We start from the raw sequence: 18,926 nt of genomic DNA, 5'->3' as shown, positions 1-18,926 counted from the left end.
TAGGAAATTAGTCGCTTATCCTCAAAATTACACTAAAGCTAACCCTATGCAATATAGGGCCAACCCTAGGTCATCTCCCAAGGAATGGTTTTAAGTCTAATTGAAAGTTATCTAGTGAAATAAATCAACCAAAGTTTGTAGGAATTTAGTTATCTAGTAATATCTAAACTAATTACCTATATGCAAGTAATTAAAATGCTAGTGAAAGTGAGTGAAATGAACTTCCCTTTTTACAATAATGGAACCCTAGAGATTAGTTGATTTTGGAACTCATTATCTTCTCATGATTAGGCTAAGTTTAGCTTCCCTTTCCTCTTGACTAAAGCTGTCATGACTTAAGAAAATTATCCTAAGCCAATTAACCTAATTAGCTAACCTCCCTAGGTCTTAGATTAAAGTCCCTAGTTCAATTAACCAATTGGTGAAGACATTAGCCAAGTGATTCACTCAAAATCCTCTCTCAACAGCCATGGTCAAACACATAAATTGAGCAACCACAAGATTATGTCAAGCTACTCAACAACACAAGCATTAACACCACAAGATTATGCAATATTAACACAAGAAATTCACTAATTGAAAAACAAGATTATGTGCCAAACAAAGAGTGGCAAAATTCAGTCATGGCTGTCCAAGGAAGAAATTAAATGAAACAATCCTCTCTCTTTACATCAACATCAAATTCAAATTAGAATTTATAAGCTAAGATGATTAAACCCTAGATTAAGGAATCTAACCATCTAGTAAAAAGAGAAGAGGATAGGAAACAAAAGAACTTAGCCAATTTGAAGCTCAAGACTCATCCTCCATCTTCATCTCTCTAGGATTCCACAAAGAAACTTAGCCAATCTTCATCTTCAAGAACCCTAGTGATTGCTTGTGAAGGCCAAACTCCATAGCTCTTGAATGATGGAAATGAGCTTCAATCCTTGTGAAAATGGAAGGGATGGAACGAAAATGAAGAGAGGAGAAGAATGGTATGAGTTTTGTGGAGGTTTGGTGGCTGAAAATGGAGGTTAGGGTGCTGGAAAATGAAGAACAAAAGAGAGAAAATGAAGAACACTATGAACAAGAGAGAGAGAATGTGGAAGATGAATGAGATATGTGTTGGATCCCATTTGGGACTTAAAATGGCGTGCTCCTTGGTGTCTCCCATCAGCTGAAGCTTAATTAAAATAAGGAAAAAGAAATTAAAATGTAAATGGGAGCCTTGTCACACTTGCAAGGTGGCAACTTCCTATTGGTTTGTAGATGATTCCAATGTGTGCCTAATTTCCCATGTGTCATCCACATCATTTTAGCTGATCTAATCCCTCAAAATAATCATAATTCACGTGCAAACCATCAGCCATTGTCCTCAAGGAGTGTTGACCTCAATTGCCCAATTGATGCACAAGTCACATGCCACCTATGTCACATAAATCACATAATTCAATTAAATAGCATATGATATAATAAAATCTAATTCATGTCCAGAATTAAATTCATAATTAGAAGGGAGAATTTATTAAATTAACCAAGTTTCAGGCTGCACAAAATTATATAAAAATTTTCACACAAAGGCAAACCAAAAACTAGGACAAACTAAGACACTTAAGAAAGTGTTGACTTTTTTATTTAATTACTCCCAAACTAAAATGAATTTTAAAAATATAATTTCACCATTCATCAACTGGACATAAAATGCACTTTGTCAATTTTTCTTGTACATTTTCTCAAAAGTTCATTTTTTGGACCAAAATGCCCCTAGTGCACTGAATAGAAACTTAGGCAAAGTTCCAAATCTAATGCAATGTGTGCACTTGAAGGTGATAAATCATTAATAAAATGGTCCTAATTGACAAATAAAAGTGGGTAACAAATGTGTTCTATCAATTCCCCCACACTTAGCTTTTGCACTCCGGGCAAAATCAAGTGAAAAAGGTCCCAAAAGAAACTATAAGACAAAGAAATAAGAGAAAAACATTGTTTCAAGTCACTAAAATACTAGCTCATGAACTTCTACAAATTATCAATCAATGTGGCAATAATTAGGAAAGAATTATGCACATCACAAACAAACCCTTACCAAGAATCAATGTCAAAGAGTAAGCCTCTCTAGGTTAAGTGTTTGCTCTCATCACTCAAAGTGTATAAGGTATTAAATTTCACTCAAAATTTCTTAGGATAAACCCTACTATAATTTGTAACCCTTCTACATCTCCATCACTAAATAGCACTTGCAATCAAGAATCAAGTGGACTTTATTAGGTTGTGATATAGGTAATGAAAGGATGTCTAAGAAATGCATGTATATAAAAAAATAGGGTTAGCATCAAAATAATGCTAAATCAAGATATATCCCCTTAATATGCAAAGCATAACCTAACTCAATTGAGTGAACACCTTAACACAATGAGGATGGAAAGAAATGATAAGAAATAATAAAACAAATGGAATGGATGAGCTAGGCAACTTTTTTTTTTCTTTCTTTTTTTTTCTCTCTTCTTCTTTTTTTTCTTTTTCTAGCAACTTTATTTCTTTTTTTTTGACTATATTTTTTTTTAAATCTATCTTTGTTTTTTTTTTTTTGCCCCTAACTCTTTGAAAACAATGGAAGTAATGGATAGAGAAATGATAATAGGCATCCACTCATTTGATCTAGGACATGCAATGAATATTAAAAAGACATATAAAAGTGTAACATGCATTCCTTGGGGAAAAATAGGGTGAATATTTTTTTTTTAAGAATCAAACCAAAGGCTCAAAGTGGCTAACAAAGGATAATAAATAATAATAGGTTGGCTATTTGGCTCTTGGCTATTTTTTATGAATGCCATCTCTCATCTCCTATCAAACAAGTGCAAGATATATGGTCTTAATTAAGAAGTGAAACAAATTCTAGAGGGTAACATCACTAAGGAATTAATCACACATGAGTGTTTAGCCTCTTCCATGAAAGGGTAATATGCCACTCTAATCCATTAATTCAAGGTAAAAGAATGTTCACTTCACACCTATTCAATCCTAAAAATTACCACATCTCAAGAATCAAAATATCCATTCAAGAGCTAGGTAATTAAGTAACCTCAAACAAAAAAAACAAAGAAATTTTTTTTTTTTTTTTTTTTTGCAAAACCAAACAAAACCAAACAAACAAAACAAAATGTTTATTTCTCTCCCCCACACTTAAATCATGCATTGTCCTCAATGTATGTATAGACTAGTGATAAAATAAGGTGAGATCAATAATGAATGCATAACAAAAGTGTGGTGCAGATATTTTTTTTTTCAAACTAAAACACAAAACAAAGAAGTCAAATAAAGCAAATAAACTCTAATTTTCCTACTAGGTTCATCTCCCCCACACTTGAACTATACCTATCATTAAATATATCAATTAAAGGAAGGTAAAAGCTCAAGGTTAGAGAGATACAACCTTATCATGGTGGTTCAAAAACATGTTGAGAGAAGTCCTCCTCCTTTTGAAGTGATTTGGCATCTTTGTAGAGCTTGCATAGGTGACCATTGATTTGCATAGTGGAACCCGTGGCTTTATTCAAGAGTTGCAAAACCCCATAGGGAAACACCTTGGTCACTAGATATGGTCCCTCCCACTTAGACTTCAACTTGGCATGCTTATGAATAAACCTTGTTTGGAACAAGAGGACTTGATCTCCTTCTTGGAACTTTTTCCTCAAGATTAGCTTGTCATGAAGGATCCTTGTTTTCTCCTTATAGATCTAGAAGACTCATAGGCATCCAACCTAAGCTCCTCAAGTTCTTGCATTTGAAGAAATCTCTCCTTAGCCGAAAGATGGAAATCCAAGTTTAGTTTCTTGATGGCCCAATAGGCCCTATGCTCTATCTCCACAGGGAGGTGACAAGCCTTTCCATACCAATCGAAAAGGAGACATGCCAATGGGAGTCTTATAAGCGGTCCGATAAGCCCACAAAGCATCCTCTAAGTGTAAAGACCAATCCTTCCTATTTGTGTTCACCACCTTGGTTAGGATCTTCTTGACTTCTCTATTTGATACTTCGGCTTGGCCATTAGTTTGGGGATGATATGGTGTAGAGATTTTGTGATGCACCCATATTTAGCCAAGAGAGCCTTCATCATCTTATTGCAAAAGTGGGATCCTTGGTCACTTACCAAGGCCTTAGGAACTCCATACCTACAAAAAATATTAGATTTGAGAAACTTCAAAACAATCTTAGCATCACAAGTTCTAGTAGGAATGGCTTCAATCCACTTTGAAACATAATCAACACCAAGTAATATGTACTCAAAACTAAAGGATGGTGGAAAGGGACCCATGAAGTCAATGCCCCAAACATCAAAAATCTCACAAAATAAAATGGGTTGTTGAGGCATTTCATGTCTCTTACCCCAACTACTAACCTTTTGACATTTCAAGCATGCTTTACAAAATTCATAAGAGTCTTTAAACAAGCTAGGCCAATACAATCCACAATCTAAAACCTTCCTAGCTGTCTTATTTGAGCTAAAATGACCACCACATGCATGAGAGTGACAAAATTCAAGAACAGAAGGCACATCAACATCATCAACACACCTCCTAATCACTTTATCACTACAAATCTTCCACATCAAAGGTGGTTCCCAAATGTAAAATCTAGACTCTCTTTTCAATTTTTCAATGGCAAAACGTGAAGCACAAGGAGGCAAGACTCTACACTCAATATAGTTAGCAAAAGAGGCATACCATGGAGGCTTAGATGAAATGGCACACAATGCCTCATCAGGAAATGAATCACAAGGAATAGTAGGGTTAGAGTTTACCATAGTAGCTTTTAAATGAGGTAGTCTAGACAAATGATCCGCTACTTGATTGGTAGAACCACTCCTATCCCTTATCTCCACATCAAATTCTTGCATCAAGATCACCCATCGAATCAAGCGAGGCTTAGAATCTGTCTTCTTAAACAAGTACCTCACAGCAGCATGGTCAGTGTACACAACAACTTTAGAGTTAAGAAGATATGATCTAAATTTATCAAGTGCAAAAACAATAGCAAACAACTCTTTCTCAGTTGTGGTGTAATTAACCTGAGCTGAATCTAGGGTCCTAGATGCATAAGCAATCACATATGATAACTTGCCCTCTCTTTGACCAAGCATAGCTCCCACAGCAAAATTAGAAGCATCACATGACAACTCAAAAGGCAAAGACCAATTTGGGGCTTTAAGAATGGGAGGGGAAATGAGCATGCTTTTCAAAGTGTCAAAACTCCTTTTGCAAGCATCATCAAAAACAAAATCAACATCTTTTTGTAAGAGTTTAGACATAGGCAAAGCAATTTCACTAAACCCCTTTATAAATCTCCTATAAAAGCCTGCATGTCCCAAAAATGATCTCAAATCTTTCAAACAAACAGGATATGGCAAAGAAGCAATCACATCTACTTTGGCCTTATCCACCTCTATGCCATTGGAAGAAATCAAATGGCCTAAAACAATTCCTTTATCTACCATGAAATGGCATTTTTCAAAGTTAAGCACAAGCTTCTTTTCAATGCACCTACCAAGCACTTTATCTAAAGAATGCAAGCATGAATCAAAGGACTCACCATACACAGTAAAATCATCCATAAAGACTTCCATGCAATGTTCAATAAAATCACAAAATATGGACATCATGCATCTTTGAAAAGTACCAGGTGCATTGCAAAGACCAAAAGGCATCCTCCTATAGGCAAATGTACCAAAGGGGCATGTAAAGGTAGTCTTATCTTGGTCACTAGGAGCTATAGGAATCTGAAAATACCCACTAAACCCATCTAGGAAGCAATAATGGGACTTGGAAGCCAATCTCTCAAGCATTTGATCAATAAAAGGCAAAGGAAAATGGTCCTTCCTAGTCACATTATTGAGCTTCCTATAGTCTATGCACACTCTCCAAGCATTTTGAACTCTAGTTGGAACAAGCTCTCCTTTCTCATTTTTTACCACAGTAATCCCCCCTTTCTTAGGTACAACTTGGGTTGGAGACACCCACTCACTGTCAGCTATAGGATAGATGATCCCAGCACTAAGTAGCTTAACAACCTCTTTCTTTACCACATCTAAAATCAATGGGTTAAGTCTCCTTTGTGGTTGCCTAATGGGCTTAGCATTGTCCTCAAGAAAAATTTTATGTGTGCACACAATAGGGTCAATACCAGGAATGTCAGCCAAAGTCCAACCAATAGCATGTATGTTCTTTCTCAACACATCAAGTAATGCATTTTCTTCCTCAAGAGATAAAGAGTTAGAAATTATTACCGGAAGCTTCTCATTCTCAATGAGATATGCATACTTGAGATTGGATGGTAAAGGCTTCAACTCCAAGGTAGGTGGCTCTACACAAGAGGGAATGAGCTTCTTCAAGTCTAATTTGGTGGAATATTCCATGGTACTATCTTGTCTTTTAGGCTTCTCACTTGTTTTTGATTTCTCCTCTTCTTTCTTTACAGCCTCCCCCTTTTCTTGCAACTTGTCCTCAAGTGCTTGGACTTGAGCCACGGCCTCGACATGTGAAAGTGTAGAATTTTCCTCCAATAGCTTGGGAATCCTAAGAACATCAAGCTCGAGTGGAGAAAAACTCATAGATTCGGCCTTAATGGCTTTAGTACCTACAACACAAGAAGATATACCCTTCTCAAGCATTTCAAGATCAAGCATAGGAGATATTTTAAACAAATCATGAGAAGAAGTAGTTGCATCATTCAAGCATGCATCAATCTCTAAACAAATAGGACAACTACATCCATCAATACATGTAGTAGTAACAAGAGACAAATCATCATCAACATGTGAGAAAGAATCAAGCATGTGAGACTCACAAGCATCATGAAGCAATAACTCAATGGAACTTACACCTAACAAAGAATAATCCTCAAAAGGATGTTTCATTGCTTCATATATATTAAAAATAACATGATCCTCTCCACATTTCAAAATCAAACTACCTTTTCCATGTCAATCAATGTACGGGCAGTCCTCATAAATGGCCTTCCTAAAATCAAAATATCATCCCCACTCCCTTCTTTTGACATATCAAGCACATAGAAATCCACAGGAAATAATAGACCTTTAACACAAACCAACAAGTCTTCTACTACTCCATGTGGTCTTCTAACACTTCTATCCGCTAATTGGCATATCATAGGTGTCTTATGCATGCAATCAAGACTCAAGGCATGATAAATTGAAAGAGGCATAACATTAATGGCTGCACCTAAGTCTATCAATGCATGAGAAAAATGTGTGTTGCCAATCTTGCATGGAATTGTGAAGGAACCGGGGTCCTCACATTTTATAGGGAGTTGAGGCTTCATGATAGCACTCACAGATGAGGGTAATTGTACCCTTGCATTAGGCCTAAATTTTCTTTTATTTGTACAACAATCTTTCAAAAATTTGGCATACTTAGGAAAGTTCTTAACTACATCCATCAAGGGTACATTAACATGAATCTTATGGAAGAAATCATATACCTCTTGATCAAATTGTCCCTTCACTTGCTTAGGGACCACTTGTGCTTGTGGAAAAGGAAGCTTCTTCATAATCTCTTGACTTTGCTTTCCTTCTTCCTTCCTTAACTCTCCTTTCTTGTTTCACTTTGCTCGGCCTCTCCCTCTTTTTCCTTACTAAACAACTCGGCCATAGTCCCCTTTTCCACCTTAGATGGTGGTTGCTCACATATGATCTCCTCAATGTTTTCATCCTCATCATCTCTACAAAAAGATGCATCATTAGGAGCAAAAGAAGAACTAGAAACATTAACATCATTGAAGAATTTAAAGAGGGCTTCTCGGCCTTCCCTTGTCTTTTGTCTTCTTGTACTCTTTCTCCCAACTCCTTGCCACTCCTCAATGTGATAGCATTAAGATTAGCTTTAGGATTAGCAACGGTGTTGGATGGTAATGTAGAGGCTTGAGCATTGGCTGCACTTAATTGGTTAGCAAGCATATTCATTTGAGAAGTAAGGGCATCAATTTTAGAGTTCATGTTCTCACACTTGTTACCCATACTCTCTACCTTGTTCCCTAAGCCATCATACATGTTTTTATACAAAGAGTTCATTTCAATCAACTGCTTACGTAACACATTCACATCATTAGAAGAGTTCGAATTAGAAGAACTCTCAATTGGAACAAGCCTCCTATCACTATAAGAATTAGAAGAAGGTGCAAGAGAATTACCACTTGGATTGTAGCTTTGAGAAGAGCTACCTTGAGACAAATGAGGTGGAGGGTCATGGCCAAAGGTGTTTTGATAGGATCCTCTTTGTTAATTGCCTTGTAAAGCCACATTTGGATTTGAATAGGAGAAATTAGGATGGTCTCTCCATGAAGGGTTGTAAGTATTAGAATAAGCTCCTTGCCCTTGCCTCCCACCATAGGATTGTTTTCCATTGTAGATAGCATTTACTTGTTCAAACTTAATAGGACAATTGCTTTCTACATGCATAGGTGAGTCACAAAAAGTACAAGAATAAGGGACAAGTGCTTGAGAAGTACTTACATTGCTCACTTGAGATATTTGTGGAGCCAACATTCTCCCAATCTTGGCAGCTAGCAAGTCCACATATGAATCATTAAGAACTGAGGAACCTACCATATTCACATTTCTCTTTTCCCTTGTAGAGTATTGAGCACCACTTGAAGCCATCTTGTCAATTAGTTCCCAAGCCTTTAAGGAAGTGAGGTCAATCAAGCATCCACCACTAGCGGCATCAATGTTAACTTTGTCTCTTGGAATCAAGCCCTCATAGAAATATTGGACTAAATTCTCACTAGAAATTTGATGGTGTGGGCATTTAGCTAAAAGGCCTTGAAATCTAGTCCAATACTCATAGAGACTCTCATCCTCTCCTTGTTGGACCCCATAGATTTGCTTCCTCAAATTGGTGACCTTGGAATTTGGAAAGAATTTATCTAAGAAGAGTCTTCTTAGCTCGGCCCATGTGCTCACTTTCACATAAGAAGGGTAGTTGAAATACCACTCCTTTGCTAAACCTTCAAGAGAAAATACAAAAGCCTTAGCTTGAACATCATCAACATTTACATGCATAGGCTTCATAGTATCACAAACCAATAGGAAAGTATGCAAAAACCTATGACAATCCTCTCCTGGTAACCCATGAAATTTAGGCAATGCATTAATCAAGGAGGATTTAATTTCAAATTGAACATTAGTAGGAGGAACATATAAGCCATAAGGATTATCATGCCAATTAGGTTGAGTTAATTGCCTAATGCTCCTCTCCTCTCTAGGGTTATGCAAGCCTTCAAATTCATTATTAACATGGCCATCATCATGTAAATTCTCATTCCCATTCCCATGGCCCTCATTATGCACATGCTCATGTCCTAAGATACCTTCCATTGTTGAATTACAAACCAAATGAGAATCAAGAATAGGTTGTGATCTTCTCAATCTAGAAATAGTTCTTTCAATTTCTGGATCTAATTCAACAAAAGAGGTATGTTTTCTTCGGGTCATGCACTAATCAAGCTCAAGAAAATTAAGAACAAAGAACAAACTAAACTAAAATGCAAATCAACATGAAACAATTCAAAACACACAAAAGCAAGAGAAATATTTTTTTTTATTAAACTCAATAGCAACAAAATGAAAAAAAAATAACACCAAACAAGTAGAAAGAGAGTTAGAAATGCTCAATCAAGAAGCTTTGGCAATTCTGGAATTCGCACAGTAGGCTCTCTGGAGACAGTGAACTTGTGAATTTTCTATCAGCAAATCCACAGGATAAATTCCCCTAAAACTTTTATGAGAAACACAAGAGATATACAGGAAAATTATATAAAACTTTTAGATAAAAATCCTTCCCAATCGTTCCCAGAATTTTTCACAAGTTGGTCCTCAAGTCTGGAGAAACAGGATTTCGTCCAGAAGACCTTCAGAGCTTCTAACAAACTTTCAAATAGGAAAATGGAAACATTGAAGAAAATCCTAAACACAAGAAACAAAGATAAGACAGCGATAAGAAAAATGAAACTGGAATCAATCAATTTGAAACGCACAAAGAGGAAGATATGCTAACTCAAAGTTGAAACAGGGTTTTGGGAATCCTCTGTAATGGCTCCCTGGACCTTGTTAGATTGTAAAATTTCCACAGGACACTTCCCACGTCCAAAATTGACCAAACCAATTTTAAAGTGAAGCTAGGATATAAAGCTTTCAATGAAATAAATTCCACGTTCAAATTCCCTCAGACTCATTCCCAGTTAATTTTTCAATTTCAGACAGAGACACTAGAAACAGAGTATTTTCAGCTCTAAACCAAACCAACGAAAATTGCACTAATTTTTTTTTCTTTTTCAAAACAGAATAAAAACACTCAAAACACACAAAAAACAATAAACAAAACACAAAACACAAATTTTTATAATTTTTCAAAAAATTTTCCAGGAACACTAAAAATGTAAATTAAGTACTAAACAACCTTAGAATTAAACTTAAACCATTTCCCGGCAACGGCGCCAAAATTTTGATAAGAAATTAGTCGCTTATCCTCAAAATTACACTAAAGCTAACCCTAATGCAATATAGGGCCAACCCTAGGTATCTCCCAAGGAATGGTTTTAAGTCTAATTGAAAGTTATCTAGTGAAATAAATCAACCAAAGTTTGTAGGAATTTAGTTACCTAGCTAATTATCTAAACTAATTACCTAATACGCAAGTAATTAAAATGCTAGTGAAAGTGAGTGAAATGAACTTCCCTTTTTACAATAATGGAACCCTGGAGATTAGTTGATTTTGGACTCATTATCTTCTCATGATTAGGCTAAGTTTAGCTTCCCTTTCCCCTTGACTAAAGCTGTTATGATTTAAGAAAATTATCCTAAGCCAATTAACCTAATTAGCTAACCTCCCTAGGTCTTAGATTAAAGTCCCTAGTTCAATTAACTAATTAGTGAAGACATTAGCCAAGTGATTCACTCAAAATCCTCTCTCAACAGCCATGGTCAAACACATAAATTGAGCAACCACAAGATTATGTCAAGCTACTCAACAACACAAGCATTAACACCACAAGATTATGCAATATTAACACAAGAAATTCACTAATTGAAAAACACAAGATTATGTGCCAAACAAAGAGTGGCAAAATTCAGTCATGGCTGTCCAAGGAAGAAATTAAATGAAACAATCCTCTCTCTTTACATCAACATCAAATTCAAATTAGAATTTATAAGCTAAGATGATTAAACCCTAGATTAAGGAATCTAACCATCTAGTAAAAAGAGAAGAGGATAGGAAACAAAAGAACTTAGCCAATTTGAAGCTCAAGACTCATCCTCCATCTTCATCTCTCTAGGATTCCACAAAGAAACTTAGCCAATCTTCATCTTCAAGAACCCTAGTGATTGCTTGTGAAGGCCAAACTCCATAGCTCTTGAATGGTGGAAATGAGCTTCAATCCTTGTGAAAATGGAAGGGATGGAACGAAAATGAAGAGAGGAGAAGAATGGTATGAGTTTTGTGGAGGTTTGGTGGCTGAAAATGGAGGTTAGGGTGCTGGAAAATGAAGAACAAAAGAGAGAAAATGAAGAACACTATGAACAAGAGAGAGAGAATGTGGAAGATGAATGAGATATGTGTTGGATCCCATTTGGGACTTAAAATGGCATGCTCCTTGGTGTCTCCCATCAGCTGAGGCTTAATTAAAATAAGGAAAAAAGAAATTAAAATGTAAATGGGAGCCTTGTCACACTTGCAAGGTGGCAACTTCCTATTGGTTTGTAGATGATTCCAATGTGTGCCTAATTTCTCATGTGTCATCCACATCATTTTGGCTGATTCAATCCCTCAAAATAATCATAATTCATGTGCAAACCATCAGCCATTGACCTCAAGGAGTGTTGACCTCAATTGCCCAATTGATGCACAAGTCACATGCCACCTATGTCACATAAATCACATAATTCAATTAAATAGCATATGATATAACAAAATCTAATTCATGTCCAGAATTAAATTCATAATTAGAAGGGAGAATTTATTAAATTAACCAAGTTTTAGGCTGCACAAAATTATATAAAAATTTCCACCCAAAGGCAAACCAAAAACTAGGACAAACTAAGACACTTAAGAAAGTGTTGACTTTTTTATTTAATTACTCCCAAAATAAAATGAATTTTAAAAATATAATTTCACCATTCATCAACTGGACATAAAATGAATTTTTTCAATTTTTTTGTACATTTTCTCAAAAGTTCATTTTTTGGACCAAAATGCCCCTAGTGCACTGAACCTAGAAACTTAGGCAAAGTTCCAAATCTAATGCAATGTGTGCACTTGAAGGTGATAAATCATTAATAAAATGGTCCTAATTGACAAATAAAAGTGGGTAACAAATGTGTTCTATCATCAGGTCATATAGCAAGGCAATGCCCAGAGGGCAAAGTTAAAGGGACTGAGCAGAGATCAATAGTTCCTGGTCAAATATTTACGGTTACACAAAAAGAGGCCAAAGCATCTCTGAATTTGATTAGAGCTATGATTTCTGTTAATGGTCATAAAGTAAAGGCATTGTTTGATTCTAGTACTACCCATTCTTTTGTGTCTATGGAATGTGTGGATATATTGGAATTATCTTTACAAGAATTACTTATGTTCATTAAAGTAACAACACCTTCTGGATCGTCTAATATTACAAGTCAAGCTTGTCAGAATATGGAGATTCAATTTGAGGACAAAGTTTCTAAGATTGATCTGATTTGTATTCCTATGAGAGGAACAGATGTGATAATTTGCATGGATTGGCTAGTAGCAAATAATGCTACACTTGATTATGCCAAAAGGGTGTTTTCATTACCAGTATTGTATATAGCTATGGAATCTTTGGAGCAACCTAAGTTTCTATCAGTAGTAACTGTTGAGAAGTTGATTCGGCAAGGTTGTGATGCCTATATGGTATTCTTTATAGCCAATATGGTGTATGATAGTGGGATTAAGAAGATTGGCGTAGTGAGTGAGTTCCCAGAGGTATTTTCAAAAGAGATGACTAGATTACCTCCTGAATGAGAAGTTGAGTTCTTAATTGAATTGGTTCCTAGAACTGAACCAATAAGGCCTCTTATAGAATGTCGTCGTCTGAATTAGTTGTGCCAAAGAAGCAGGTTAAAGATTTGCTAGAGAAAGGATTCATCAGACCAAGTGTATCACCCTAAGGGTTACCGATACTATTTGTGAGAAAGAAGGATGGTAGTTTGTGACCGTGCATCAATTACCGGCAATTGAACAAGGTAACTGTGAAGAACAAGTATCCTTTACTAAGGATAGATGATCTTTTAGATCAATTGGCTAGTGCCTTAATTTTTTCTAAGATTGATTTGAGGTCAAGGTATTATCAGTTGAGAGTTAGTGTAGTAGATGTACCCAAGATAGCTTTCAGAACTAGGTATGGCCATTATGAATTCTTAGTTATACCATTTAGTTTGACTAATGTGCCAGTAGTGTTCATGGGCTATATAAACTAAATCTTTAGGCCGTACTTGGATCAGTTTCTAGTGGTCTTTATAGACGACATCCTAATCTATTTTGAGAATGAGGACCAATATGTAAGGCATTTGAGGACGGTATTACAGATTTTAAAAGACAAAAAGCTATATGCCAAGCACAGTAAATATGAGTTTTGGTTAAGAGAAGTGAGATTTTTAAGACACATGATGTTTGTAGATAGAATTTTAATGGATCCGCATAAGGTTGATGCAGTGTTGAAATGGGAGCGTCCTAGTTGAGTTACAGAGATATATAGTTTTTTAGTAATTAGCTAGGTATTATCGACGATTTGTCCAATGATTTTCTCAAATAGCTTTTTCTCTGACTAAATTAACTCGAAAAGATCAACCTTATATATGGGACGACCAGTGTGAAGTAGCATTTTGGAAGCTGAAAGAGAAATTAACCACAACACCAGTGTTAATTATCCCTAATCTAAGGTTACTTTATAAGGTATACATTGATACGTCATTAAAAGGTCTTGGTTGTATCTTAATGCAAGACAGTCTAGTGGTAACTTATGCTTCATGACAATTGAGACTACATGAGGAGAATTATCCTGCGTATGATTTAGAGCTTGTAGCAGTAGTGTCTGCTCTAAAGATTTGGCACCATTACCTAAATGGTGCAATGTTCACTATGTTTAGTGACTCTAAGAGTTTGAAATATTTGGTTGATCAAAAGGAATTGAATATGAGGAAAAGAAGGTGGATGGAGCTTCTTAAGGATTATAATTTTGAATTGAAATACCGTTCGGGTAAAGTTAATGTGGTTGCTAATGCTTTAAGTAGGAAGACTTTGCATGTGGCAAGTCCTATGGTTAAGGAATATAAATTGATGGAGTCGTTCGTTGAATCGTAGCAGGATGCATCATTAAAGGCATTGGTTAGTATCTATTCCACCAAGACTAGCAATGATTTCTAGAAGAAATTAAGAATGGCATAACTACATGATGAGAGTCTTTTGAAGGTTAGAAAAGACATTAAAGCAGATCAAGCTATTAAGTTTGGATTCAATGATGACAGTTTTGTAGTTTATCGGGATAGGATTCGTGTGCTTGACAATCTGGATTTGAGAAAAGTTATCTTGAATGAGGCTCACCGTAGCAAGTATACGATCCATCCTGGAGCTATAAAGATGTACCACGATGTGAAGCGATATTAGTGGTGGCCTAATATAAAGAAAGACATAACAAAGTTCGTGACTCGATGTTTGACCTGTCAAAAGGTTAAGATAGAGCACCAAAGACTATCAAGAATGCTACAACTGTTGGATATTCCTACATGGAAATGGGAGAGCATTTCTGTGGATTTTATAATAGGGTTGCCAAGAACTCAATTTGGATATTATGCCATTTGGGTTATAGTCGATACAATTACTAAATTGGCTCATTTCTTAGCAATTTAGATTAGTGATTCTCTAAAAAAGTTGGCGAAGATCTATGTCCGAGAAGTGGTAAGGTTATACAGTGTGTCGAAGAGTATAATTTTTGATAGAGATGCAAGATTTACTTCCATGTTTTAAGGAGCTTTACAACGTACCATGGGTATTGAGTTGACATTTAGTACAACATATCATCCACAAGCAGATGGGCAGATAGAACAAACCATATAGACTTTAGAGGATATGTTGAGTTCTTGTGTATTAGAGTTGAAAGGTAGCTGGGATAGACATCTCCCTTTAGCTAAATCTGCTTAAAATAATAGCTACCATTCTAGTATACAAATGGCACCGTATGAGGCATTATGTGGGAGAAAATATAAATCACCTATTTGCTAAACGGAGTTGAGCAAAAGGAGTATGTTAGGACTAGATATTGTGGATTAGACAACTCAAAAGATTGAGTTGGTCAAGCAAAAGCTGTTAATGGCACAGAGTAGACAAAAGTATTATGCAGATAAGTGTAGAAGGCCATTAGAGTTCCTGGTAGGAGATCATATATTTTTAAGGGTTACACTAGTGATGGGAATTGAGATATCGATAAGAGCCAAGAAATTGACTCCTAGATTTATTGGTCCTTTTGAGATTTTGGAGAGAATTGGACTAATTTCTTACATGATCACTTTGCCAACACAATCATCGAGTGTGCAAGAGGTGTTTCACGTGTCACAACTCAAGAAATATCAACCGGATCATTTACACATGATAGAACTAGGGGAGACTGAACTCCAATAGAATTTAACCTATAAGGTTGAGCCGGAGCAAATTATAGATGTGAAAGAAAAGCAGTTAAGAAACAAGATTGTATTATTAGTTAAAGTTTTCTTAGTGATGCTACCTGGGAGATAGGGGATATGATGAAGCAACACTACCCTCACCTATTTCTAGAGGTATATATTTATGTGTTTTATGAATTTTGTAGGCAAAATTCTTAAAAGGAAGGGAGAACAGTAACATCTTGAATTTCTTAATCCTAAGTATAGAAGTTAATAAAGGGTGAAGTGGAAATTAAAGTGAGATTTGAGATTCAAATGATTAAGTGATATTTTAACTTGTTTGTGTATTGTGTGAATAGATATGGGTGATAAGAGTGCATTTCGGGTTGAAGCAAGTGCACGTGGTGAGAATAAATTTCACTGTGCCATGAGCCACGACTTGTGTTGCATGCGCCGCGGTGTATGGACTAGAAATTCACTTCATAAGTCATGAAATTTCAGAAATTTTAAAGGAGAGAATTTGAGAAACACACGAGATTGAGAGAGAAGGGTTGAGGAGCTAAGTTAAGTCATTTTAAAGAGTGGAAGGTGATTCGGATCAGTAACTTGTCAGGTAAGCTATGTATAACCCTTACCTTCCATTCTACACAAATTTATCTAAAAATGAGTTATAAGCAAATAGAATTAGAAAAATGTGAAAGATTTAATTCTTGCCCAATAGTAATGAAAAGGTTCTCGTAAGTTAAATTAAAGCTTTGTGACTGGTTTAGAGTTGAACAATAGAGCTTTGAACCCGTAGGCTCAATTTTAGCCTTTAGAGAGAGAAAGTTAGGGTAAAAATCTATCTTGAGTGAAATAAGACCGATTGAGGTGATGTAAAATAGTAATTGAGTAGTTATGGACTTAGAATGGATAAATAAAAAAGAGCTTATTGATGAGTATAGCCCTATGATGGATCCCATGGCATGGATGATATGGCGTTAATGACAACGAAGCTTGATGATGGTAATCATGAATATAGTGGCATGAAAGGAGTCTAAGGCAAGGAGTAAGGAGCCCAATACTTTTAATCCAACATGCCTAAAGACCCTTTACAATATATTAGAGGTCCAATAATAAGAGCCCGAACTACAGCCGTAAAGCAAGGCTTGTTTAGTCTTGTATAAGAAGTCCAAGGGCTTGAAAAGCATTAGTGCACTTCTCTCAAGCCTATAGGAAAGCATCTATATGTGTATAATGTGCTTAAGATTCAAATCCATAAAGAGTCAAGCCCAAGAGATGCAAACCTTAGCCCAATATAAAAAAGACTACAAGTTGAGCCTTTTGCAAGCAAGGAGGCATAAAACCCTAGCGAAGAAGTCAAGGGTGGCGTGATTCTAAATACTTTATGATCTCTTGATTGTTTCCTAAATTGTTTCCTATGTTAATGGTCCTTTGATTTGACTCCCTTTCTTAAGGAGCAAGATAAGTCTTAGTTTCCTATTTAGAGTCTAGACAGAGATTATGATTAATTATATTATTAAATTCTAAAGTTTTGTAATCCGATAATTTTAGGATCTTATCTCCTAAATTATGTGGCTGAATATATTCTAATTATTTTTTATTATTTCTCTTTTTAAAATTAGAAAATTAGGGTTTTAATTTTAAAAAATAGTCTTCTCTATGAGCCTATGTAAATTAACCATGCTCCTTTTTGTAAATAGAAGAGAAGTTGAATGAAATTATTCATTTTAGAGTTTATAACTCTTGTGAGCCTTAATGCTTGTGGTGGCATCCCATGTGAGAAATAGATGTGATTAACAGTGTGATCAACTCTTATGGTGTTTTCAAAGGTTGAGGTTCCTAGAGGAAGGTGCTATAGAGGATCTTATCCTTGATCATTATCCTATTATTTATTTCATTTCTTTATTTATTTTCATTACAAGTTTCATCCCTTTATTTTTGTTATTGTGTTTTTAATATATTTTAGGGTTCTATCCCTAAACTAGCATGATTTTGCTTCTGCGTCACCTATCGGATTGGCATCAGAATTTTGGTTGCCAGTTTTAGTTCAAATTCTTGTCCTTTCTTCTTCTTTTTCATCTTGAGTTATTTCTTTTTGTGATCATCTCTTATCTACCCCATCTGCTTCTATCTTTTGGTTTTTCTCTTTTTCATCTTTATGACTTTTTTATCTTATATGAGTTTTTATTTTATTAGCCCGCTTAGAAAAAATAGAAAAAAATACCTAAAAATTTGTGCAGAAAAAAGGCAAAAAAAAGTGCTAGTGTGTTGAAAAACAAGAAAAAAAATTTGAAAATTACAAAAAAAAAATATATACTGCTGTGAGTTATGACTGTAGAAAAAGGCTATTCTTGAACTCCAAGTCACTAAGAGGTTGCCTAAAGAGAAAAGTAAACTTGGGTGGTAAGAAAATCTTTTACTTTGGTCACTTTCTTATTTTTAATTTTTGGCAGCTCGTTTCACATTCACTACTCTCCTATTTTACTATTTGTGCTACTTTCCTATTCTATTTGGCTTCCTATTTTTGTCTTTGAATATTTGACTCTTTGACTTTCATTTATTTCTTTCCTATTTTTGTTTGTCATGTGTTGTTTTCCTTTTGCAAGATTAATTTTATTTGAAAATTTTCCTTTTCTAGTTGTTTCAAAATTTCAAAAAAAATTGCAAAAATATCCTCTTTTTATCTTCTGCTTGTTTTTTAGTTTCCTTAATTTAGAAGATATTCACTTAGTTTCTTTTGCATGGACTCTATTATCTTTTTGGGATTTATTGTTGGATCATAGGGAATTTTTATGGAAGAGGAGAAAGTTAAGGCTATTTGTTAATGGCCAACCCGTAAAAATGCAAGTGAAGTGAGAAGCTTCCATGGCTTAGCAAGCTTCTATAGGAGATTTGTTAGGGATTTCTCTAGCATTTCTGCCCCTCTTAATGAACTTGTTAAGAAGAATGTGACTTTCAAATGAGGTGAGACACAAGAAAGGGCTTTCTAAAATCTAAAGGATAAATTGACTAATGCCCCTTTACTTGTTTTGCCTAATTTTTCTAAAATATTTGAAATTTAATGTGATCCTTCTAGTATTGGTATAGGTGCTATTTTAATGCAGGATTCTAAGCCCATAGCTTACTTTAGTGAAAAGCTTCATGGTGCAGCTTTGAATTATTTCACCTATGAAAAAGAGCTCTATGCTTTAAAGAGGGCCATAAAAATATGGCAACACTATTTATAGCCCAAGGAATTTATCATTCA

The 18,926-nt window shown here is 35.4% G+C and overlaps 1 non-coding gene across 1 annotated transcript; it reads left to right on the top strand.

Annotated features, from left to right (window-relative positions):
- Positions 1 to 8,789: 8,789 nt before the first annotated feature.
- Positions 8,790 to 8,896, top strand: LOC129284692 (small nucleolar RNA R71). Its single transcript, XR_008586936.1, has one exon. It is a non-coding gene; the product is annotated as a small nucleolar RNA R71 (small nucleolar RNA).
- The last annotated feature ends 10,030 nt before the right edge of the window (positions 8,897 to 18,926 follow it).

The sequence above is a fragment of the Prosopis cineraria genome, unplaced genomic scaffold (assembly GCF_029017545.1).
Source record: "Prosopis cineraria cultivar Desert tree isolate PC_DT_omini unplaced genomic scaffold, ASM2901754v1 PC10, whole genome shotgun sequence".
Taxonomy (NCBI): Eukaryota; Viridiplantae; Streptophyta; class Magnoliopsida; order Fabales; family Fabaceae; genus Prosopis; species Prosopis cineraria.
This window is presented reverse-complemented; position numbering and strand designations above follow the sequence as displayed.